The 9884-nt window shown below is 41.4% G+C and overlaps 1 long non-coding RNA gene across 3 annotated transcripts; it reads left to right on the top strand.

Annotated features, from left to right (window-relative positions):
* The first annotated feature begins 1143 nt into the window (after positions 1–1143).
* LOC307035087 lies at positions 1144–5274 on the top strand. Of its 3 annotated transcripts, XR_013807003.1 has the most exons (7): positions 1144–1286; positions 1684–2923; positions 3309–3369; positions 3452–4025; positions 4205–4477; positions 4606–4704; positions 5142–5274. It is a non-coding gene; the product is annotated as an uncharacterized lncRNA (long non-coding RNA). The 3 variants fall into 3 exon arrangements; XR_013807004.1 differs by lacking the exon at positions 1144–1286 and having other exon boundaries at positions 1510–2923; positions 3470–4025; XR_013807005.1 differs by lacking the exon at positions 1144–1286 and having other exon boundaries at positions 1511–2923.
* The last annotated feature ends 4610 nt before the right edge of the window (positions 5275–9884 follow it).

The following is a 9884-nucleotide window of genomic DNA, read 5'->3' as shown; positions in this document are numbered from 1 at the left end:
TTTCTGTTATTATTAACACTGCTGATTTAGTTGTTCTGACTGCTAAAATCCTCTGTTATTCCTCATTTTAAAGCCGATATTCTGTGGGGTGGGGGAGCCGGGGGCTCGGATCAGGAGCGGACTGGGACTACAAATCAGCCCGGGACTCTCGACCGGCCCACTTCGGTACCGCCGGCCCACCGCGGTGCTAGTGACTTACCGCAGAGGTAGACATTAAGGGTAAAATGCCACTGGCATTATATTATCACTGGCCCCACCATTGTAACCACTGGCCCGGAGCATTTGTCCAAAAAAAAAATCGACTAATAATGAAGAAAATTAACACATTTGTTGCAATAGTAATGTATGCACAAACTACATTACTACTTGTACTACAACATTTGAATCATCAGTTCTTCCTCATATTCCTCAATTGTTCATATTTGGTTTATTAAAATAATGATATTGTGGTCATTGTTAAAACATGTCTGCTATTATTATGAGTATTATTATTTGAATAATGCACTTTCTGCCTTCCTGTCATTAGGAGTTAGACATGTAATGACTATGTAATTGATTTGATTAGAACCTTCATTATCCTAAACTGCTGGGACATTTCGCCAATACCTTTATATTGTCTACTCTTCACTTACTTGTCAGCATTGATGTACAGAGCCGACAGAAGACCTTGTTTATATTGGCATCATATTGAGAGGTGCAGCCAGTGACGCGTCCTAAACCAGGAAGTAAGCTGCTGGTTCCCAGTTATGGCTAGAAAGGATCCGTCTAGTGTAAATATTACGTCACGTTCTCGTTGTAACTCTCGTTGTAATCGGAGCGGCTCGGAAACACATCTACAGCAGTAACATGATGCAACATACACATTAATGCAGCAGCAATATTAATAGAGAAACATCAGACTTAATAGTAAAACACTGCAAGGGAACATTTTATTGCACCAGGAGCTATCTTGGGACTCTTACTGCGACAACGTTGACTTGCCTGTGAATAAAAAATAAACCATAGTGTTGGTGATCTACAGTGTTGTCATTCTTCTTTGAACACCAACAAGACCGCTAACACCCTATTTCAACAATCACACTCCCTGTCATTGACATAATTAATAGATAGTTTAGCTTCTCACCATCATTGGCTGTGGCCAGCGCCGTATAGATAGAAGAGTTACGACAGCGGAAGTCCAAAAACGGTTATCGTCACGTGGTTCATGCAGACGAGAATCGTTCCCCGGAAGTTCATGGCGGGCAATGTGAATGCATTGATAACAGGAGATAGAACTTCGACTTTTGGTAATTATTAGTGAATAAAGGTTTTGATTTGCAATATTTATACAACAAATCGATATGTGTATGTATTTACATCAATATGTTTTAAAAAATAAAATAGAATTTGCTAATATTAAGTGATAATATTAGGATTAGTGTGAACAACTAGTTTACATGTTAGGCTAACAGTGCCTTGGTTAAAGAGCCTGTTGCTGTTTATTTATAGCTTTGAACTTGTATAGTAGTCAGGAGCATCACTTTCTAATGTTTATTGATATATTTAGAGGGAGGGGATCTAAAGGAATGCTTCAAAATTCAGATTAGATTAATTTCTACCATTTTCTTAAATTCATGGTAGTTTCAGTAATCCCATGGTAATTGAGGACACAAGTTATCTAAATGACTAATGTTATCTTTATAGCTTTCAGAAAGGACAGGAGACCGACAGGTGACTATCAAAGGACTAGCAGCAGCAGCAGCAGCAGCAGCAGCAGCAGCAGCAGCAGCAGCAGCAGCATGATGATGATGATGATGTTAAATGTGTTGTTTTAGGAACATCCATTGCAAATACATGGAATTCAATAAACATTGAATAGCATATCATGCAGTTTGTCTGTGCCTTTTCCTCCGTGTTGTCCTGGTTTGCTGTGCTGCCTCCTAGTCGCCACCATGGTTTGCTGTGCTGCCTGGGGATGCTCAAATCGCTCTGAGAAAGGAGTACGAATGTACGGCTTCCCCACTGACACAGAGCGGAGGAAAAAATGGCTGGCACAAGTCAGCAGGAGCAATTTCATGACCAACAGCAACAAAATATGTGAGGTTAGGTTATTGTATACAAACACTGCATTTGCACTTTTTCACAAAACGAAAACCACACCATTGGGAAAGCTTAATGTTTTGTTTAATACAAAAAAACAGGGAAAGGCTTGAAAAACACTGAGAGTTGAGACTCAGGGTGCAGGGTGAGGGTCTCAGTGCAGGTATTCAGGCTCCATTGAATCCCCCTCTGGTTCTTGTGCTGAAAGAGGGAGTAACAGACAGGAGAAAGGGTTATACACACCTATATAGCACACCTATTGGATGGGAAATTGCCTTGGGGAGATAAGGTGTGGTCTTTGTTCCCAACTGAAGTTATGGAACTTTATTATTTGTGAGTTTAACAAAGTATGACAAATGGCATCAGTAACAGATGTGATATGAATTTCTATAAAGTTGTCTCACATTCTTGGTCATATTTTATATACAGTATATAATGAGTATAACATGTCCAGTAAGTATAAAGTGTTTCCTAATACTGTGTATTCAACCACTATGGTATAGTGTATGGTACTATGGTATGGTATCCTAGCTTAATCTGTTATCTGTAAACGTTCACTAAATCTACTAATTTTGGGATAATCCACTGACATCCTTTAATACACATGTTAATTTGAATCAGATGTACTGATAATATCTGCAATATAAATCTTTAAACTTCTTCTTACCTTTAAAAGTCCGTCACAGTCTATACGGCGCTGGCATCTCCGTTCACTCCAATGGACCACTTTTTTACAGCAATGGCGGATCGTGGAGCCTCTCAATCGTCCCCCGGAAGTTAGCGCCAAGGCTAGCAGAGCTGTAGAGTTGCAGCATAATAGACCGTTCGTGAAGGACTTTTAAAGGTAAGAAGAAGTTTAAAGATTTATATTGTGGATATTATCAGTACATCTGATTCAAATTAACATGTGTTTTAAAGGATGTCAGTGGATTATCCCTAAATTAGTAGATTTAGGGAACGTTTACAGATAACAGATAAAGCTACCGGATCAAGTTAGCAGCACACGTTGAACAGCCTTTTAATTGTAAATTCCGTTCTCTTAATGTCATTTCGTCCAACGTTGTTGAATTAGAGAAGAAGGTCTTCTAAAAGGGATTGTATGCGGGGGTGGAGGGAGTTAAATATTAGATAAATATAACTTTGGTGCGTGTAAGAGTGAGTGTTTTTAGCAGAGCCATATTGTGTCCTTGTGATTATGTTGATTATTACCTGTCTGTATAATGTTGCAGCTCAGCTGATTTTGGATTGATGGCAAAGGGAGAGGGACTTAAGTGAGAGTGAAAACACAAGGTAAGTTTAATACTACTGTTTTATATAAGTAAGCATACTAAACATGTATTCTATCACTGTATTATATAAGTAATCTTGTTAGTAACCTACTGTATGGCAGGTGGAGGGGCAGTGATGTTACAGGTGGAGGAGCAAAACTGCAAGACTGCAAACTCACAAGACAGAGAAATCAAAGTTTGTTCTCCAGAGAAGAGGTTGATTTCACTTCATTTATTTCATATTTTCTAAAGATGTGGAAATGGCAACAAAAAAAACTTGAGAGCTGCAACCAAGACAACTGTAACAACATGAGTAGAGAGCCACCAAGGTTTTTCAAGTCCATCTCTTACTCCATTTTGCCAACCCAAATGTCCAGGTACATGACGGGACACCTTGCTTGTTTTTGTTGTTTGCGCTCCTCTGGCTGGGTGCTGGCAGGTGGAGCGCAGTGATGTTGGCAGGTGGAGGGGCATTGATGTTACGGGTGGAGGGGCATTGATGTTAGCTGTTACACACCAGGCTCAAACTTAACACATTGCATCCTTCTTTGCAGTGTCCTTATTCCTGGAAGGGGAATCTGCAATTCCTGCAGAGTTTTGTAACCCGTTGGTCCGCACGCAAAGCGAATTTTTAAAGCCTTCTTAATTGTCTCATTGCTCCATTTCATCCCTTTTGTGGTGAGTCTGCCTAATGCCTTAGGTTGGTCTTTTTAAAACGTTTTCTTATATTTGTTGTCCCTAATTTTCATTGTTTTCTTGAGAGCTGCATTTTCCTTCCTGATTTTTCTTAGTGCAGACTTTGCTTTTTTGGTGATTCCTTCTTGGCTCTTTAATTTTCTCTTTAATTTTTTTAATAGATCTGTTTGACTGGCTGCTGGTTCCCTCGTATGCTGACTGGCTGCTGGTTCCCTCGTATGCTGACTGGCTGCTGGTTCCCTCGTATGCTGACTGGCTGCTGGTTCCCTCGTATGCTGACTGGCTGCTGGTTCCCTTGTATGCTGACTGGCTGCTGAGTGGGTGGTGTCCACCCTCCCTGTCTCTCCTCACTAGCCATTTCCTCTCTTTCTTCACCCTCACTTTCCTTTCTCTCAGTCTCCTCATCCCTTCTTCCCTCAATCTTTGAGACGAATGTAAGTAGAAGACATGGCACTGTAGATTTTCGAACATTTAAAATATTATACCACTTAAAAATAAGAAATATGACTTTTGTTACTAAGAGTTCATACTTATTATACCTGTGTCACCTTTCACCCTATAGCTGTGATCATGAGCTATGGGCTTTGTAGATACAGGTCCCGGGGTGAATCGTGGTGCAGGGGCCCTTCTCTTTTTGACCACAGGGCGATGCACGAAGATGGTGGGTATAGCCTCTGCTCTCAGCCTAGTCTTGCCCTTTTTTGTCTTGAAAAACTGGTCTGCATCAAAATGTGCCTGCGGAGTGACTTGAGGTTACTTCACACACAGAACAACTCAGTTTTGTCTGCCCACATACATATTCCATAGTGGTTGAATACACAGTATTAGGAAACACTTTATACTTACTGGAAATGTTATACTCATTACATACTGTATATAAAATATGACCAAGAATGTGAGACAACTTTATAGAAATTCATATCACATCTGTTACTGATGCCATTTGTCATATTTTGTTAAACTCACAAATAATAAAGTTCCATAACTTCAGTTGGGAACAAAGACCACACCTTATCTCCCCAAGGCAATTTCCCATCCAATAGGTATGCTATATAGGTGTGTATAACCCTTTCTCCTGTCTGTTACTCCCTCTTTCAGCACAAGAACCAGAGGGGGATTCAATGGAGCCTGAATACCTGCATTGAGACCCTCACCCTGCACCCTGAGTCTCAGCTCTGTGTTTTTCAAGCCTTTCCCTTTTTTTTTTTTATTAAACAAAACATTAAGCTTTCCCAATGGTGTGGTTTTCGTTTTGTGAAAAAGTGCAAATGCAGTGTTTGTATATAATATCCTCACATATTTTTTTGCTGTTGGTCGTGAAATTGCTCCTGCTGACTTGAGCAAGCCATTTTTTCCTCCGCTCTGTGTCAGTGGGGAAGCCGTACATTCGTACTCCTTTCTCGGAGCGATTTGAGCATCCCCAGGCAGCACAGCAAACCATGGTGGCGACCAGGAGGCAGCACAGCAAACCAGGACAACACGGAGGAAAAGGCACAGACAAACTGCATGATATGCTATTCAATGTTTATTGAATTCCATGTATTTGCAATGGATGTTCCTAAAACAACACATTTAACATCATCATCATCATCATGCTGCTGCTGCTGCTGCTGCTAGTCCTTTGATAGTCACCTGTCGGTCTCCTGTCCTTTCTGAAAGCCATAAAGGTGACATTAGTCATTTAGATAACTTGTGTCCTCAATTACCATGGGATTACTGAAACTACCATGAATTTAAGAAAATGGTAGAAATGAATCTAATCTGAATTTTGAAGCATTCCTTTAGATCCCCTCCCTCTAAATATATCAAACATTAGAAAGTGATGCTCCTGACTACCATACAAGTTTAAGAAGATAATATTGGTTTAAAAGAATTCAAAGCTATAAACAGCAACAGGCTCTTTAACCAAGGCACTGTTAGCCTAACATGTAAACTAGTTGTTCACACTAATCCTAATATTATCACTTAATATTAGCAAATTCTATTTTATTTTTTAAAACATATTGATGTAAATACATGCACATATCAATTTGTTTTATAAATATTGCAAATCAAAACCTTTATTCACTAATAATTACCAAAAATCGTAGTTCTATCTCCTGTTATCAATGCATTCACATTGCCTGCCATGAACTTCCGGGGAACGATCCTCGTCTGCATTAACCACGTGACGATAACCGTTTTTGGACTTCCGCTGTCGTAACTCTTCTATCTATACGGCGCTGGCTGTGGCCAACTGATGTTAACGATCGCCACGTGACATTCAGCCAAACTCTCACGAGAGTTTTACACAAGACGGATCCTTTCTAGCCATAACCCTGGTTCCCTCGACAAAAAGCAATGGGATTTCTCAAACGGGTTTTAGAAAATAACTGGAAAAAAGGTCTGTGGAAAACAAACCTGTTTGATAAATGCACGTTTTGTTCAGCCGGATAATCTCCACATGTCTACCCTACTTTTATAATGTTCAAATCATAAATCTAATCGATAGATTATAAAAGGGTTTTAGGACGCGTCACTGCACCACTAGAAGCCAACTCCATCGATCAAGCTGGCTGAAACTTTCTCTCCCTCTTCTTCTCATGCTCCCTGTCACTCTCCTTTAACTCCTCCGGTAACTTTCTTTTATTTGAAGATTGTTTTTTGCCCGGCGCTTGGCCGGTTACCGCTGGTATTAATTTTTTTTTGGCGAATGGTTAGGTGGCGCGATAGTCTGTAGTGAAGGAGCGCGCTCCCGCTCACGGGAGCCTGCTCGCGCTGCGCTCCGCAGCAAACAGCTGTTTGCTTTTCACCCAACAACGACAACCGACTCACGGAACTCTATGTTGTAGCGTTGATAAACGAAACAATTTAACTAAATTGCCCGAGCGGGCAAGTGGAAAGTACGTTATGCTGGCCCGGGGTGTCTAAATAGTGCTTCCGGGCCAGCGGGCCATTTATAATGTTTTATAATTTGTGAGGAATCCATGCTCTTTCGACCATTCAGGATTAAATGAAGTCTTTCGTTTCGGCATTTCTGCGGTTTAACCTACCGATAACTAGGCGGAGTTGGCTCATGAGCTAGTCTGCTAGCGCTAACGTCACTCTGTGCCACAGTGCCATGCCGTGAACGTGACGTCAAGAAGCACATGGCTAATTGTTTACGTTTATTAACCAATGAAATACAAGATATTTATTTGACATCACATTCAGCCAATAATTTGTAAGACCACAAGTCTTACAGGGATATATACTTACACATAACTTATTTTTTGTATTTCTTTGTATAATTGTCTATTTTTTTTTTATACCCTAAAAGTATAAAATGGGGATCACCTCAAAAGGAGGACAAATGAGCGTCCGGCTCAAGGCTGCGCCGGCAGACGGACACAGACATTGAAAACCGGACTGTCCGACCTAAAACCGGACGGATGGCCACCCTAGCTGCTGCGCCGGGAGACGAGCGAGTGTAGGCATACATGGTAAGTAACGTTAGCCTGGGGCTGGCTAGGCTACATTTTTGAGACATGTCCAAAAAAAAGTAGAAAATGTTTTTACATTGAATGTAGGGTGACCACCTGCTAAGAAGCCCAAGGGGGGACAAGGGGTATGTTTCTGAGGGACAATGTGGGACACTGCCCGGCGCGGAAGTGGTTTACCTATTTCTAGCACATACCATCTTACATAGTACATTAATAGTGCCCTATTCCACTAGACATGTGTAATATCTGATGTATGTCCATCAATAGGCCACCAATGTGTATTTCTTTCTAAATAAAGATTCATAACATTTTGAACAATGAATTGGCAAATGCTATTTAACTTAAGCAATTTATTCACTTCAAGCAACATTCATGAGAAGGTTCCAAATGTTTTTTCAGTATAGACACAGGAGTGCGAACCCATCAACATCACAAGGTGACAACAATGCAAAAAGTTGCCAACATAAAATCCTATGCAGAACAATGACATTTTCACCTAAAAGGCAACTGTAACCTAAAAATGGTAAATTTGCAACCCTGTAAACAGTCCACCAATGTTCAAAATCAATCAAACTACATCTTAGAGAAATGGGATATTAACTAGTTTTCTTCAGGTTTCTTCTTGAACTTGTATTTCTTGTTGGAGCGTACAGCATTGAGGAGAGCCTTCTCTTTCACTACATAAGAGTAGAAGTCCTTGCAACTGAATGTGAAGTTGCTCTTCACCTGGATTTCTGACTTGATGAGGTTTACCGAACATCTGTTCCTTGTGTCTGTCCAGCATCCTGTCATCAGTGAAAAGACCCTCTCCACTGAAGCATTGGTGATTGGTACACTCAAGAGGAAAGAAGCTAATGCTGTCATGTTTGGTGTGTGTGTGTGCTTGAGTAAGGTGGCCCACTTCTCAACGACTGAAGCTTCTGACTGCACAATGGCCTGTTGGTGTGGCAGAACAACACAATACTCATCATATAGTGCATCCATGTCCAATTGCTTGCTTAGCTGCAGGACTTCTACAGCTTCACAGAGATGGGTGAAGTTGAATGGGCTCTTCTGTAGTGCCAGGCTAGCCACTTTCTTCTGGTAGTTGGAGTCTGAGAAGTCATAGCGCTGCTCCAGGTAAGTGAGAGAGGACTGGTAGAAGTTGCACATATCCTCTCTGAGCACAGCTGCCTGCCTGATATAATCTATACAATTATTTAGGCCTACATCTTTTCAAAAATCATAGTTGCTTTTTTTTGTGAAATCATATAAGGTACACAGAGCCTGGTTTCACAAAGGCACGGAAGAGCCTTTAGCCTTTATGTTTGCGTTCGCTACTGATGCTATTTAATTTCATTGAAGTGAAGGAAACGTTGACTTTTAACATAGTAGAAGAATATCAATATGATTAGACATCAGTTAGCTAACGTCAGATAAATAGCTAACACAATATTACATCCATGAACATAACTTTAAATGTACCTTTAGTTGTTGCCTCTCGTTGCTCATGTAGTGGTCTTTTGAGGACTTTGAAACAATCTTCGACAGAGGCAGGGGCAAGCACATCAGTGACAATAGCTTCTGCCTTCGTCCGACCACAGGCCATCCTCTTGGCAATGTCCGAGTCCGGATAAATCGTTGGGGCTAGCTTTATGCCACAATCTCCTGCTCGATATGATGTAGCGTGTTGGACAGTGTGATACACACTCGTCACCTCTGCAGCAGTGACTTTTTTGGGTCGGAGGAAAGCATCCATAGATTTCGATGTCTCTTTTTGTTGGACATTTTTCTTGTGTGTGTCAGTCAGTCTGTGTCGTTTGACATCGTATTCGCCTCCATGTCCGATTGAGAAGGACGTTTTGCAAATGTCACAGAAAACCCTCTCACTACCCCCCTCAACAGCCTTCAGCCACACATATTCCCTCTCCCACTCTTTCCTGTACCCACACCTTCTCTTTTTACTTACTGGTGCTTCAGACGCCATTTTCTATAGACAAGTTCACGCGACAAAACCACGGGTAGCGCGGCATAACCCTACACAAATGCACTTCATTTCCGCCGGAAGTCTTTTGCACAGCGTCTGTCGCCGCGCGTGCGGCCGTTTGCTGTCATGACGACGACGCAAAATTTGACAACCTAGTCAGCAGTTATACTGGGGGGTGGGTGTGGCAACTGTAGCGTGCTGAACTAGTCTCAAGTAATGCTAGTTTGGCTGCCAAGAGCTCAAGAAGCTAGAGCGAGCAATTCTTTTTTGAGCAAGCATTGATTATGCGTGACATGGTCTCAATTTGCGGGACGCATGAATTGGGGTTCAAACGCTGTGCGTGCACGCGCTACGCGGGACGGGTGGTCACCCTAATTGAATGTGATGTGACCTAATTAACTGCATAGTCCTACT

Source organism: Notothenia rossii (assembly GCF_949606895.1).
Source record: "Notothenia rossii genome assembly, chromosome: 4".
In the NCBI taxonomy this organism is placed as follows: domain Eukaryota; kingdom Metazoa; phylum Chordata; class Actinopteri; order Perciformes; family Nototheniidae; genus Notothenia; species Notothenia rossii.
This window is presented reverse-complemented; position numbering and strand designations above follow the sequence as displayed.